The following is a 16,403-nucleotide window of genomic DNA, read 5'->3' on the forward strand; positions in this document are numbered from 1 at the left end:
GTCTTGCTTGTAGTGATGGACATTTATTTATTTTCTTCTTCATAGTGAGCAAAACATCCATAATTTGTTGAATGATGGCGACATTATTCCACTTAGCCTGAATATTTGTAAGGCCTCTTCATAGCTAGACACCTGAGCTAGTTTTGTAACTAAGAAGTGGTCTCAATAAATTTACAGCCTAAGTGGGAAAATCCCACATTCATCTGATGAATTAATTTATTTACTCTTAATGAAAAATGATTAACAGAATGTCTGATTATATGGCTTTCCCTATTTCATACTGGGTGACCCTCCTACGAGTTTCCAGGTGTATTTTCTCTAATGTTTCAGCAGATATTTGCAATTTCATTTTTGGAATATGTAGTCAGAATAAACCCAAACAAATACTGCTAATCACAGCCTTCCTGCAATGGCCACTGTCAATGGAAAGCATTGGTTTGTTTTCCATTGGAAGCAAAGTTATTTTTACAGTGGAATTTTACATGTCCATTTGATAGAGTGGTCCCAGATAAGTGCAATGCAATTTTTTTGTTATTGATATGTATTCAGAGGGACATTAAAACATGAAGAATATCCAGTACTCTGACTGTAACTGAGCAACATGGCTGCATGGCGGTAGCAGTCAGTCCAAGCCAGAGCATTCCTGTTGCTGCTGAGTGCTAGTTATTCTTCACAGTTTGCTGTCACTGTTAATACATGTTGATAAAATGAATATTTCACTAGACTAATTTGGAACAACTCTATTGAATGGCCATGTAAAATTCTGCTTTAATAATCATTTCCTTCATAAAGGGAACAAACTGATGCATTCTCTCATCATTCTGCATCACATGAAAGGTGTGATGAGGAGTATTTGTTCGGGCAGACTACAGCTACACATAGCAAAAAGGAAATTACAGATATCTGCAGAAACACCATAAAAAATGTACTGGTGATGCTCAGACAGAAACAAAAGAGTGGTTTTCCTAAATGGTGGCAAACTGCAGGAAAAGGAGAAAGGAGGTCATTTGTATGTATGTTTAAAAATAAGTTCCATGGAAGGTACACCCACTTGAAGCTGGAGATAAAAGGTCTGCGACATTGTAGGTTTCAATGATTCAAATTCACATGAGAACACACCAGGCAAGTCTGAATGTTCTGTCTGTTCTTGTGTTTTTAGCTCCACATTCATGAAGACCACAGAATCACACGTCAGTTGTAGCGGACATCCACTTCACCACTGTTGCCAAATCACTTTGGTGTCTACGTGTATTGTGCAGAGAAACAATGGCCTGGTATATAAATGAGGAACAGGATCACATGGCCTTTACACATGGACAGGCAAGTGGCAAAGTTTGGGTGAATGCGTTACTATTGGAAAAAGTGTCCCTGCTTGACAGCATGTGCACCATAAACTGTTTGCAACACTTTTTCATCACTTGTGTGAGACAGTCTCTTTTACCAGATGGAGTAACCCTGAAAGCAGGTGCATCTGGTATGTACACAGGCCATAGAGGAAGAGATGTGGAATGCTATGGAATATTATCTCAGTATTGGCACTAGGCATGTGGCCCACCAGCATGGGATAAACCAGACGACAGTGTTGCCTCTGCAGTGTCTGTGTTGTTACCGTTTTGTTGTACAGGCCATTGTGGTGCTGAGTGTCTGTTACCTAACCTTTTCATAGATAAAGCTACCTTTACGAGGGATGGTATCGTCAGCCTTCACAGCACCCATCTTTGGACTACGGAGAATTCCCGTTGTATGGTGGCAGTGAACTGTCGGCAATGGTTCACCCTCAATAGGTGGGCAGAAATGATTGGTGACCGCCTCATGCGACCAGTCGTTCTTGCACAGTGCCTCACAGGCGACACAATATCTACTCTTCCTGCAGGTGGCCCTGCCTCTTATGCAAGAAGACATGTCTTTCATAGTGAAGGGTAATGTGGCTACTACATGATCGTGCTCCTGCTCACTTCCACATTTCTGTGCAGACACATTTCAACATATTCTACCCTACAAACAAATCAGACAAGGGGGTCCAATAGCATGGCCTGCACAGTCCTTGTACCTCAACCCTTTAGATTTTTACCTGTTGGGGCACTTGAAAGAAGTCGTATATTTGGAGCCCATCCTGAACATTCAGACACTGAAACAACATGTTCATGCTGTGTGTGATGCCATTCAGTTGGAGGATGGCACATTTGAATGTGTATGTTGATCGCTGCAGCACAGTGTTCGCACATGCTTAGAGGCCCGAGTGGGCCACTTTGAACACCTTGTCTAATGGGGTCTCATCACAGATGTCATGAATATAATTGTAGTGTACTGGCACAATGAATCAACAAATACTGTGTTGCATAGAACCCATGCATTTCTGACCATGTGACCTATCTTGCTCCTTATCCTTATCAGAGATCATTTCCTGCAGTTCTCCTTTTAGCAAAAACACTCTCACTCTCTCTCTCTCTCTCTCTCTCTCTCTCTCTCTCTCTCTGTCTGTCTCTGTCTTTCTAGGTGCCCATTAGATTCTAGGTGCCCATTAGATAGATGGAGCAATCCCACATTAGTCTAGTATGATACTCATTTCATCAATACATATTAACAGGGACATGAAAACCCGAAGAATAACCAGTACTTCAGCAATGACTGAGCAGCACCCTGTCCTGGGCTGACTGCTGCCAACATGCAACAGCACTGCTCAGTTGCTGCTAGAGTGCTACTTATTCTTCATGTTTTAACGTCTCTGTTAACACAGATGGATAAAAAGTATATTGCACTAGAGTGATTTGCGACCACACTATTAAATGAGCATATAAAATTTCCCTTTAAAAGTAATTTTGTTTGCAATGGAAAATAAACAAGTGCTTTCTGTTAACACTGGCCATTGCATGAAAGACTTGATGAGCAGTATTTGGTTGGGATGACTACACACTGCAACAACATAATTGCAAATATCTGCTGAAACACCACAGAAAAGCCACCTGACAACCATTAGGAGGGACACCCAGAATAAAAATAAGTTAAATACTTGACTCCTCGAAGAGGTACTACAAGATGACTGCAGGTGAACACCACTTATTATTCTTACAGCACGCTTTTGTGTAGTTACCATTCCATTTTCTTTCTAAGTGATGAGTTACCACAGAAAATTATTCCATGAGACATTATTGAGTGGAGATATGCAGAATGTTAGATGGTCAGTTCATTTGTTTCCAAGACTAGCAGAGGGAAAGGAATTTAATTTAACTGCTTGAGCAGCTCAGTAACATTTTTCTTCCATGTCAAGTTTTAATCTTTATATGCAAAAAAAAAAAAAAAAACTACTCTGCTTACTGACTTCTACCTCAATAATTGATATGACTCTGTTTGTTGTGCTGACTGAATATAGTCTGTTTTCTCATAATTAAGGGATATATGATTTACAGAGAACCATTTAATAATTCTTTGGATATCATCATTAACAGTATCTTCTATTGTTTTTCTCTGTAATGGGATTTAGTTTTACAACAGTGTAGTCTGTAATAGTACCAATTCTGGTTGATAATTGTTAAGTGGAAAGTGTTTTACATTTATACAGTGAGGTTACAAAAGTAATGGGATAACAATATGCAAATATACAGATGGCAGAGGTATCATGTACACAAGGTACTGGCAGAGCTGTCATTTGTATTCAGAGGATTCATGTGAAAATGTTTCAGACATGATTATGGCCGCACATAACAGGCTTTGAATGCAGAATGGTGGTTGGAGCTATATATGCAGGACATTCCATTGTGGAAATTGTTAGGGACATCAAAATTCTGAGATGCACAGTATCAAGAGTGTGACAAGAATACCCAGTTTCAGGTATTACCTCTCACCACACACAATGCAGTGGTAGAAGGTCTTCACTTAACGACTGAGACCAGCAATGTTTGTGTAGAATTGTCATTGCTAACAGACAAGCCACACTGCATGAAATAACCACATAAATCAATGTCAGATATACAACAAATGTATCCATTAGGACAATGCAGTGAAATTTGGCGTTAATGGGCTATGGCAGAAGACAACCGATGTGAGTGCCTTTACTAGCAGTACAATATCGTCTGCAGTGCCTCTCCTGGGTCCATGACCACATTAGTTGGACCCTATGTGACTCGAAAACTGCGGCCTGGTCAAATGCGTCCCATTTTCAGTCAGTAAGAGTTGCTGGATTCAAATGTGACATAGCCCCTACAAAGCCATGGACACTGGTTGTCAAGAAGACACAGTGCAAGCTGGTGGTGGATTCATAATGCTGTGGATTGTGTTTACATGAAATGGATTGGGTCCTCTGGTCCAACTGAACCGATCATTGACTGGAAACAGTAATGCTTACTTGGAGATCATTTGCAACCATTCAGGGATGTCATGTTCCCAAAAAATGATGGAATTGTCACAGGGAGACAGTTGTTTGCGACTGGTCTGAAGAACATTCTGAGCAATTCAACACAGAAAAACACACTACAGCAATAAATAATTATATGTCTACCAATTAGAGCGCAGAAACATGCAACAGAAATCACCCAAATGCAAGGAGTGATGCATCACAGTCACCTCAGTGGATGCTGACTAGCATCAAATGGTCAGCAGTTGCCACTGCACCAAAAGATCCTTGAGCAGAAGTTGTTCTGATATTTACAGACAGCCAAAAGTCCTTCAGAATTTTTTTGTAAGGTTTTGCTATTACTGATGGGTTAGAAAGTGAAGTAAATTAACTCTAAGCTCCCATCATAGCTTTGGGCGGACAGATTAAATGTGGTTTAAAACATAAAGGAAGGAGTATACTCAAACCCTCAACTTTGCATTTACATGGTGCAACATGTACCACTGGATCCTGAGCTGATACAGCAGAACAATCACTCAAGCAGAAGACAACATCTCTTCCAGGAACTTCAACAGACAGTGTTACCAGTAAATGCATTCTGAAGAGCAGCCAGTTTTTCAGGTGCCTGAAGTTAATGGCTCAGACTTTGTCCTGGCAGCCATTCTGGCAGTGAAGGTTTTATGTCAAACACTGTACATGTTACAAGGATAGAGGTCTTTGTGGATGCAGACATCCATGGATATCTGCAGTAATTGTTACTTTGCCAGTAAAAATGTAAGCTGTTGAGGTCATCTGTAGGTTATCTGTGGATATCTGAAATAATGATTGCTTTGTAGTCAGAATTAAAGGACGATGTACCTCTTATTATATGCTTTTAGTGAAATTGTGGTCAGTGAAGGAGATTGCATGAATCAGTACCGCACATCTGTTGTAATGTTAGCTGTATATTTGAAATCTCTGTAGCCATGTAAAGTGGAAGTCTGTTTCCATGCTTACCTTTTGGCTATGACCACTTTAGCTGCTTCAAAGTGGCCTGCACCTAGTGACTATGTGGTGCTGCTACCTTATCTTTCATGCAGTCTGTAAAGCACATTCTGGAAGATAAAAATGAGAAGTGCAAGTTGGCAATTTTCTGCTGCCTTCAATTAATGCTTTGTTGTGACTGAGCGACTGTGTAACAAATACATGATAGTAGACATTATGGAGAGTGCTTTAATAAAATCCACACCACGGACATAGTTTCATGTAAGGTGAAACAATGTGATTTTACATCACTGCAAAAAGTCATGTTGAAATCGTTGATTTGGTAGAAATTTGATTTATGCATTTGATGGCAATGGTAAAACCACAGGCTTAGTGGCTTGTTTTGTAGGTAAATATGTGTGGTCTTACACTGGACACAAATCTAGGTCTTCAGATTTGTTAAAACACGGATGTGAGGCTGGACAAAATAGTACAATTCTTTTTTTAAATGCTATCACAGACATAAAAGCTCCTCAAGTCCCACCAAATTGGAAGGTAGCTGCAACAAAAATATAAAAAAAAAACTCAATCTTGTCAACAAAGACATGTTACGTTTTGAAGTTGCTTGTGGAAATGGGTTTCTCAAGAGGCACATTTCACTACTGATCTGGAGGCAAGCATGGTGCAGTGGGTGCCAAGGAATTGATACTCAACCAATGACCTTTTCAAGAAATTTGAGGGAAAACACTGATTGTCTGTGGGAAGCTGTTTCTAGACAGGTGAGGAATGTTTTTAGGTTTATAGGAAGCTCAATAACAGTCGATTTGTAGAGTGATTCATTCTGTAAAATAAACTACTCGTGAATGACTGAACATTAAATTAAAAGTGAAGGCGGAAAACTTGAAGATTGAGTGTTGTGCACAAGTGATATCGAGAGTGAGATTAAGGAAGTTAGAGAAAATATTAAAGGTGAACTTATAAAGATATTATGGTCATCCAATTTATTTAGCACTGTGCACAATGTAGTGTTTGTTGCTGACAGAGATAGAAACACTCTAACAGCTTTTCGGCAATACAAGGAATTCTCATGCTCAGCACACATCCTCAGTACCGTGCTGGAGCACACAACTCGAGGAGAAGTCAATAGTTATAATGAGAATGACATACAGCGATTAATACATTAATGTGACCACCTGCCAAAAGCCTGAATAACCACCTTACGCAGTGTGAACATGCAGTAAGAGAGTCAACAAGGTTCTGGAAGGTACGAACAGGGATGTGGAGACATGCTAACACCATTGCCCTGGCCAACTGTGCTAGGTTTCTTGGTTGAGGATCCATGATGCAAACATCGTGATCGAGGTAGTCCCACAGATTCTTGATTGGGTTTTAGTCCAGGGGGTTTTGTGGCCAGGGAGTATGGTAAACTCATCCTAGGGCTCTTTGAAGCACGCATGTACACTGTGAGCTGTGTGACATGTTGCAAGTCCTACTGGTAGATGCTATCATGCCGAGGAAAAACAAATTGCATGTAGGGGTGTGAGCCGTGTTGGGGCTCGCTTTGGTGCCCTTGGTAGGTTGGCATCATGTAATAGTGATAGTGGCACCTCATTTGCTTGTTCTTTTTACTGGCACCACTAAGTTTGCTAGAGTTGTCTGTCTGTGAATGGCAGCAGCAGCCGTTATTGATACCTAGTACCATGGTACTATCTTTGGAAGGACATAAAGTGTTTTCCGGGTGTAAGTGTGTTGGGGAGCTCGGTTGGGATAGAGCAACAGTGAGGTCTGGTAGCGTGTCAACATGCCGGGACTGCTGGTGGTGAACAGGCACTGCTGGATCAAGGGGCTGTAGTTGCGAGGGCCACAACCTCGTTGTCCACCAGACCCAGGATGTTCGAGTCGAGTGAACATTATCCTAGTAGTGAAACCTCCACCATCTTGAGATCACGCCGTTTCTTCGCGTGTTGTTGCTCGCAGGGTCGCTGAGACGAAGGACAAGACTGGAGTGTTTGGAGTTGGTGAAATTAGTTAGCCATCCTCTGCTTCTTATTATTAATCATTGAATTCCTTGTGTTTGTTGGTGAAGTTCAGCCAGCGGTATTTTTCTGCCTAGTGGCCGCTAAGGCCCCAGTTACCTGCCCTAAAGGTTAGCATATTTTCGCGGCAGTGTACCTTTCCTCACCTTGCTGCTGCTGTCTGGTAGGGCATGTAGTTAGACAGCCTCCTTAATTGTGGTTCAGATATGTTTTTCTGTTGGACTGCTTTGGTCGTAGTGGTTCCTTCTGCTTCTGGATGTTCTAAATGCCGGATTCTGAAGACGCAGTGCTGTCCGCCAGTTCTGCCTTGCCTGGGTTATTCCATCATTGTGTTGGTTATCAGGCGTTGGGTAGATTTTGCAAGAGAGTTGGTCTGCATTAAACTGTCACTAGCTTGAGTTACCATCCGGTTAAGTGAATGCAACTCTTGGCTGCCTGTCTCACCGGTTAAGAAGTCGAGCGACTTTCCCAGGCCAATCCTTGGAGCACTGTCTGAGGCCCATTTTTCTCTTGGTTGATTAGATTGTGATGACTGTTTAAAAAAAAAATTTTTTATTTTGAGTTGTTACTATTGGGGCCTTCAGCCGACAAATAATTTGAATTTCTGGTCAATAAGGCCCGAAGCCGTAAGTTCAACTTGCTTAAGATTTTTTTTTATTTAGACATTGTGTCATAACAGCCCAGTTTCATAATTGTTCCTTATTGTCAACCTATTTCAATTGGTTCCAATTAAAGTGTACGTGATTTTTTTTTAAAAACCTGAGCAACCAATGGTAACTGAGTAAGGCCCCGGCCACACCAAATCCTCCGTTTCCTAAGTACCATGTTTCAGGGGGCACTTGATCCCCAAGGACAGATGAATACTACCGCCTTCCAGAATGATGAAATCGCCTAGGAAATGTCACTAAAAGATTCCTCCAGCCTGGATCTTTCTGGTGATTGTTATGGGGTGTTTTCTTCAGACATTTCATGCTGTACATGCCAACGGCCATCTGTCCATTGGAGCACAAAAAGTAATTGATCTGAAAAGACCCTCTGTCGCCACCCAGTGAATGTCTAGTTGTGGCACTGGCATACAAATTCCAGCTTTTGTCACTGATGAGCAGCAGTCAGCATGGGTGCATGAACCAGGGACCTGCTGCAGAGGCCCATATGCAGCAACATTTGGGAACAGTCATTGAGAGGAGACTGCTGGTGGCCCCTTGGTTCTTCTTGGTGGTCAGCTGCTCAGTAGTTCCAGTATATTCACCAGTACACATCTTTGCAGCCACTGTTCATCCTCGTCATCTGTGGCCCCTGATGCGCCACAGCTGCCTCGGTGTCAGTTTCGAATAGCACCATTTTGCCATGTACTTTAACTACAATGGCACACAAACAGCTTACAGACTTATCCATGCCAGATAAATCACTCTGTTTCTGCATTACAGCAATGGCTCCCGTACTGTTTTCTGCATATCTGTGACATGACATATACCCTCCATTGCTAGCACTGCCACCTGGAAGAAAAGAGTTCCTGAAAAAGAGGAATTTGCTAACATGTAACATCAATTTAAATGTTAGAAAGTGTAGTCTGAAGATATTTGTCTCGAGTGTAGCCCTGCATGGGAGTGAAGCATAGATGATGAATGGTTGAGACAAGAAGAAAACAGAAGCTTTAGGAATATTGTGCTATAGAAAATGCTGAATATTAGATAGATAGATTGAATAACAAATAAGAAGGTACTGAATCACATTTGGGAAAAGAAAAATTTATGGCACAAATTGGCAAAAAGGAGAGATTGATTGATAAGACACATCTGAAGGCATAGGAATTATCCATTTGGTAACGGAAGGAAATGTGAGGTTTTAAAACTGTATAGGTATAACAATGCTTGAATATAATAAGCAGGTTCAAATGGATGCAAATATGGTAGTTACACAGAGATGAAAATGCTTACACAGTATAACCAATATTGAGAACTGCACCAGATCAGTCTGTGGACTGGACCACAACTACTGCATATCTATAAATGATTATATGAGGTGTGCCCAAGAAAGAGCTGCCATCTAATGTGTTGCTGGAGGGGTATCAGTTTAATTCTGTCCACTCCCTCTATCATTTAAATCTCTTTAATCCACATAGTTTTTGGAAAGATATTTCTTTAAAGATTTTTAATAATTAATATAAAACTACTGTAATTATAATTTTGTTTTAAAGCCGTTAATAACGATTAGAGTAAAATAAATTGCTCACTATCCATAGAATTTCCTACGCTATATTAGTACATGGTAGTCTGTCTGTGTCTATGCTTATCTGTGTTTTTATAAGTTTGATTTCTTCATGCTATGTGAGATTTTAATGTTTTACACAATACAAATAGCCTAATAATATTAACTGTGAGTGAAATGCTGGAAGTGAAAATCGAGATTGAAAGGCCTGTAAGACCAACACCTGGCGTCAAGCTTATACTAACAATTTCACTGAAAGGTAACAATCTTCAATACAATTGTCAAAACTAGTATGTTTGAGAAACATGACTGGTTGTGCAGTTTTGATGTGAAAAATGCTCTGTTTTGATTACCGTGTGTCCTATTTTGAAGATTTATAGAGTTAGTTCAGTACCCACATAAGTAAAATCAATACAAATAATATTCATGACGTCTGTCATCTTTGACAAGCGGAAAAAAAGTCAGAAATTTGCTTGAGCCTTAAAAAAAGTACGAAAAATGACAGTTTTCCCCTGGGAACCTGTGTCAAAATATACAATGAATCCTTGCGATACGAACCTGATAATGTCGACTATTTTATGATCGAGACCACATGCATTGGGCTTTTGGTAATAGCCCGTGCTCACGGGATATACCTGTCTCGACAATGATGGTACTCCGGCTTTTATCAAAAGAAGAATATTAGAAGTGTTTCAGTAACGACATACAGATAAATGAAATAAAACAAAATAAGAATGTAATGTATTTGAAATTCATAATTAACTATGAAAACTTTCATTGTTGTAAAAAGTATTTGCCATTCCGGGTTTCCACTAAACACTGTCGGTGATGAAATAGTTTTTGATATCAACATGATGAATAAATAGATAGTGTAATCACAAGAGCTAGAATTTTAGGTGCTATAGCCTATTACTTTCTCTACCTGGACGAATAAGTGCCGTGGGTGGACGTGTTGCATTCGATCAAACATTCGATGTAGATATTTTAGTGAATATTAATATGTTGCCCTGGACCCATAAAACCATTCACAGAAAAGTTCCGTGTAAATGAGTGTGTGAGTGAACACCTTAGCTCAAAGACGAGAAGTCACAGAAATCCGAAATCTCGTACTTAACAACATATTAAGAATGCAACATGAAGAGAGCCACAAAATTCTTCCCTCTCAAAACTAAGCATCAGAATGTTGTGTATGATGGATGGTAATCTTGAGACAATACTTGCTATAAATGTTCATACACTGAATGCAGACTTTAATGGTCAGGAATTGTGTTTTTGCTGATGTTTGTGTTATGAGCGTAAGTCCTTGGTCCAAGGCATAGCCCTCTGCCTAACGTTTCGTCTTCCAATGCTGGAAATATCATCAGAGGCTTTAAGAACTCAGAAAGCAGTTACAGTCTTAAACGAGCTCAGCAAGCTGAACTGTTTATCCACTGATGTGCCGAAACATTATGAGTGTCCGTCTCTGGAACGAAACAGATCACTGATTCTGTGTATCGAGGATCTGACAGTTTCTTGATAGGTTTTGCAGTAGTATGTGGCATTAGATGTTTATGCACGTGTCATGCAATTCGCGTAAATAACAGGCCACTGATTTGTGTATGTGGTGATGGCGCCCGATAGCGACTCAGATGGGTTCTACAGGATTTACGTCAGGCGAATTTGGTCTCGAGACATCAATGTGAGTTCGCTATAATGCACCTCAAATTACCGTAGCAAGGTTCTGTCTCCGTGACACGGACAGTTATATTGCTGAAGGATGACATCGACTTCGAAGACATCAAGTGTGAAGGGAAGCAAGAGGTTTGCAGCTGTCGGCGTGTCTTTGATTACTATCACAGGTCCTGTGAAAGTGCAGGAGATTGTCTCCCATAGCATAATACTGTTTCCACCAGTCTGCATCTGCAGCACACTACACATTTATAGCCACCTTGATGATGGTGTGTGTCAAGACAATCATCGATCTAGTGTGACAAAAATGTGAATCAGCCTAAGAGCCAACACATTTCCATTGATCAACGTCGAATCCCAATGCTCTAGTGCCCACTGCAGTCGTAATTGAAGATGTTGTTGGGTCAACATATAAACATGTAGGGGCGGTCTGCAGTGGAGTTCCATGTTTGACAGCGTATGATGAATGATGTGCTCTGAAAAATCTATCCTACTCTACAGAGCAGAACCCTCTCCCCCCCCCCCCCCCCCCGAAATTCTATGGAGAGTACCTCTTTCTGTAGATCCTCATGACAGTAGCATTTGAACATTCGACCAGCTTCGCTGTTTCCGAGATAGCCGGCCGCGGTTGTCTTGCGGTTCAAGGCGCGCAGTCCGGAACGGTCGCAGGTTCAAATCCTGCCTCGGGCATGGATGTTTGTGATGTCCTTAGGTTAGTTAGGTTTAAGTAGTTCTAAGTTATAGGGGACTGATGACCAAAGGTGTTAAGTCCCATAGTGCTCAGAGGCATTTGAACCATTTTGTTTCCGAGATACTCGTTCACAGGCTCTGCATAATAATAATAATAATCTTCCCTTTGTCAGAGTCGCTTATCTCAATGGATTTCCCCATATCTTCGCTAGACTAATCCCCCATCCATGTCTGCTCCACTTGCATACTTTTGTTACCACGACACATGCCCACAACCCCACCAGGCGGCATCCAAAGTCGCAGTGGACAGTGGCCAAAATGTTTTGGCTTATCAGCGTGTGTATCCATGCAATAGTTGGTTCATGATATTGTCAGAACACTGCCTAAGATCGCAGTCACACAGACGTAGGTTATTGAGCTTGTAGTGGCGAAGAGTTGGCGCACTTTATTTTGTTTAGCACTGAGACCCACAAGTTATCTACACTGACAGAAAAAAAGTCACAACACCAAAAAGTAATTAAGGTAGGGTAATGAAATTTCGGGGATACATTTGTCTAGGTAACATATTTAAGTGATTAACATTGCGAGGTCACAGGTTACTGTAAGCACGAGGTAAGCAATTACAAACATGAAATGATGGAATATAAATAACCTGTGTAACTGCCAGAATGCTGAATGCAAGCATGCAAACGTTCAAGCATAGTGTTTTATAGGTGCCAGATGTCAGTTTGTGTGACGGTTCAAATGGCTCTGAGCTCTATGGGACTTAACATCTGAGGTCATCAGTCCCCTTGACTTAGAACTGCGTAAACCTAACTAACCTAAGGACATCACACACATCCATGCCCGAGGCAGGATTCGAACCTGCGACCGTAGCAGTCGCGCGATTCCAGACTGAAGCGCCTAGAACCGCTCGGTCACCGCGGCTGGCATTTGTGGGATGGCTTTCCATGCCTGTTGCACTTGGTCAGTCAGTACAGAGACGGTTAATGCTGTTTGTGGATGATGTTGGAGCTGTCATCTGATGATATCCCACATGTGCGCGATTGGAAACAGATATGGTGATTGAGCAAGCCAAGGTAACAAATGGTTCAAATGGCTCTGAGCACTATGGGACTTAACTTCTGACGTCACCAGTCCCCTAGAACTTAGAACTACTTAAACCTAACCAACCAAAGGACATCACACACATCCATGCCCGAAGCAGAATTCGAACCTGCGACCGTAGCGGTCGCGCGGTTCCAAACTGTAGCGCCTAGAACCGCTCGGCCACCACGGCCGGCTGCCAAGGTAAGATGCTGACACTCTGTACAGCATGTTGGGTTACAACAGCGGTATGTCGGCGAGCATTATCTGTTGGAAACACCGCCTGGAACGTTGCTGAATGGCAGCACAACAGGTCGAATCAACAGATTGACGTGCAATTTTGCAATCAGGGTGTGTGTGATAACCACGAGAGTGCTCCTGCTGCCAATGGAATGCACGCTACAGGTCATCCAGCTCGGAGCTGTCCTTGAAGTAACCGATTTATAACAGTTTGTTGTGTCACTGTGGTGCCAACCGCTGCTGAAATTGCTGCTGCAGATGCAGTATGACGTGCCAGAGCTATACGCCGAACATGATGGTCTTTCCTCTCTGTGTTGTCACTTGGCCGCCTGGAGCCTAGTCTTCTGGCTACATCTACATCTACATGGTTACTCTGCAATTCACACTTATGCGCCTGACAGAGGGTTCATACTACTTCTCTACCATTCTACTCTCAAATGGTGCGTGGGAAAAAGGAACACCTAAATCTTTCCTTTCGAGCTGTGATTTCTCTTATTTTATTATGATGATCATTTCTCCCTACGTAGATGGGTGTCAACAAAATATTTTCGCATTTGGAAGAGAAAGTTGGTGATTGAAATTTCGTAAATAGATCACGCCGCAAAGAAAACCGTCTTTGTTTCAGTGACTGCCACCCCAACTTGCATATAATGTCAGTGACACTCTCACCCCTATTACGCGATAACACGAAATGAGCTGCCCTTCTTTGCACTTTTTCGATGTGCTGTACATTCTCGTGACCACAACTGCCAGCAGTTGCGTACAGTAGCTACATTCCTGCCAAGTTTTTCTGCAATGTCGCAGCAGAAACATTCAGATTCTCGTAGCCCTATTATATGACCTCGTTCAGACTCAGTGAGGTGCGTCTTTTTCGCCTTCAAGGCAGTCTTGACTGGCATCAGTTCATCACGTACATCCTAACCGAACCTTATTTGCATCTTCATAGTGGAAAATAGCACCACTCTTATGAGACTGCCGCGAAATTTGAATAGACACAATCTTTCAGAGGCAGAAAAACACCTAACAAATTTCGTTTACGTCGCACAACTTCTTCTTCGTTTTGTAATTTTTTTTCCATCAGTGTATTTTCAGTCCTCCTCCTTTCTGTTAAAGATATGTTAGTGCTTTTGAATTTCTGTAGTCCCCCTGTACATCCTAGTAAAGTAATGATTAGATCTTGCTAAATAAAACAATCAGCTCCAATTCTTCCTACAAGCTCTGCACTACTCTGCTGTCGTAGGCAGTGGTCTGATGATGCTACGAACTGACCGTTGCATGGATACATATACACTCCTGGAAATTCAAATAAGAACACTGTGGATTCATTGTCCCAGGAAGGGGAAACTTAATTACACATTCCTGGGGTCAGATACATCACATGATCACACTGACAGAACTACAGGCACATAGACACAGGCAACAGAGCATGCACAATGTCGACACTAGTACAGTGTATATCCACCTTTCGCAGCAATGCAGGCTGCTATTCTCGCATGGAGACGATCCTAGAGATGCTGGATGTAGTCCTGTGGAACGGCTTGCCATGCCATTTCCACCTGGCGCCTCAGTTGGACCAGCGTTCGTGCTGGACGTGCAGACCGCGTGAGACGACGCTTCATCCAGTCCCAAACATGCTCAATGGGGGACAGATCCGGACATCTTGCTGGCCAGGGTAGTTGACTTACACCTTCTAGAGCACGTTGGGTGGCACGGGATACATGCGGACGTGCATTGTCCTGTTGGAACAGCAAGTTCCCTTGCCGGTCTAGGAATGGTAGAACGATGGGTTCGATGACGGTTTGGATGTACCGTGCACTATTCAGTGTCCCCTCGACGATCACCAGAGGTGTACGGCCAGTGTAGGAGATCGCTCCCCACACCATGATGCCGGGTGTTGGCCCTGTGTGCCTCGGTCGTATGCAGTCCTGATTGTGGTGCTCACCTGCACGGCGCCAAACACGCATACGACCATCATTGGCACCAAGGCAGAAGCGATTCTCATCGCAGAAGACGACACGTCTCCATTCGTCCCTCCATTCACGCCTGTCGCGACACCACTGGAGGCGGGCTGCACGATGTTGGGGCGTGAGCGGAAGACGGCCTAACGGTGTGCGGGACCGTAGCCCAGCTTCATGGAGACGGTTGCGAGTGGTCCTCGCCGATACCCCAGGAGCAACAGTGTCTCTAATTTGCTGGGAAGTGGCGGTGCGGTCCCCTACGGCACTACGTAGGATCTTACGGTCTTGGCGTGCATCCGTGCGTCGCTGCGGTCCGGTCCCAGGTCGACGGGCACGTTCACCTTCCGCCGACCACTGGCGACAACATCGATGTACTGTGGAGACCTCACGCCCCACGTGTTGAGCAATTCGGCGGTACGTCCACCCAGCCTCTCGCATGCCCACTATACGCCCTCGCTCAAAGTCCGTCAACTGCTTATACGGTTCACGTCCACGCTGTCGCGACATGCTACCAGTGTTAAAGACTGCGATGGAGCTCCGTATGCCACGGCAAACTGGCTGACACTGACGGCGGCGGTGCACAAATGCTGCGCAGCTAGCGCCATTCGACGGCCAACACCGCGGTTCCTGGTGTGTCCGCTGTGCCGTGCGTGTGTGATCATTGCTTGTACAGCCCTCTCGCAGTGTCCGGAGCAAGTATGGTGGGTCTGACACACCAGTGTCAATGTGTTCTTTTTTCCATTTCCAGGAGTGTATACACACTTGGGCTTGCTGAGCTTGTTTGAAACTGTAACTGCTTTCTAAGTTATCACAGCCTCTGATGATGTCTCGAGCATTGGAAAATGCAATATTAGGCAGAGAATTATGCCGTGGACAACAGTCTTATACCCACAAAATGAATATCACCAATAATTTTCGTCCACCCAGACATAGGGTTTTATGACATTTTGATGTTCACTGATAGACTAAATCCTCTAAAAACAGTGTCAATAGCAAACAAAATATATTTTTTTAGAAGTTTGGAAGGTAGGAGACGGATACTGGCAGAAGTAAAGCTGTGAGTAACGGACGTGAGTCGTACTTCGGTAGCTCAATTGGTAGAGCACTTGCCCGCGAAAGGCAAAGGTCCCGAGTTCGAGTCTCGGTCGGGCACACAGTTTTAATCTGCCAGGAAGTTTCAAAATATATTTTTTAAATTTATTTCAGGGAAAGGCTTACCTCTCT

This window comes from Schistocerca gregaria, chromosome X (genome assembly GCF_023897955.1).
Source record: "Schistocerca gregaria isolate iqSchGreg1 chromosome X, iqSchGreg1.2, whole genome shotgun sequence".
Classification (NCBI taxonomy): Eukaryota; Metazoa; Arthropoda; class Insecta; order Orthoptera; family Acrididae; genus Schistocerca; species Schistocerca gregaria.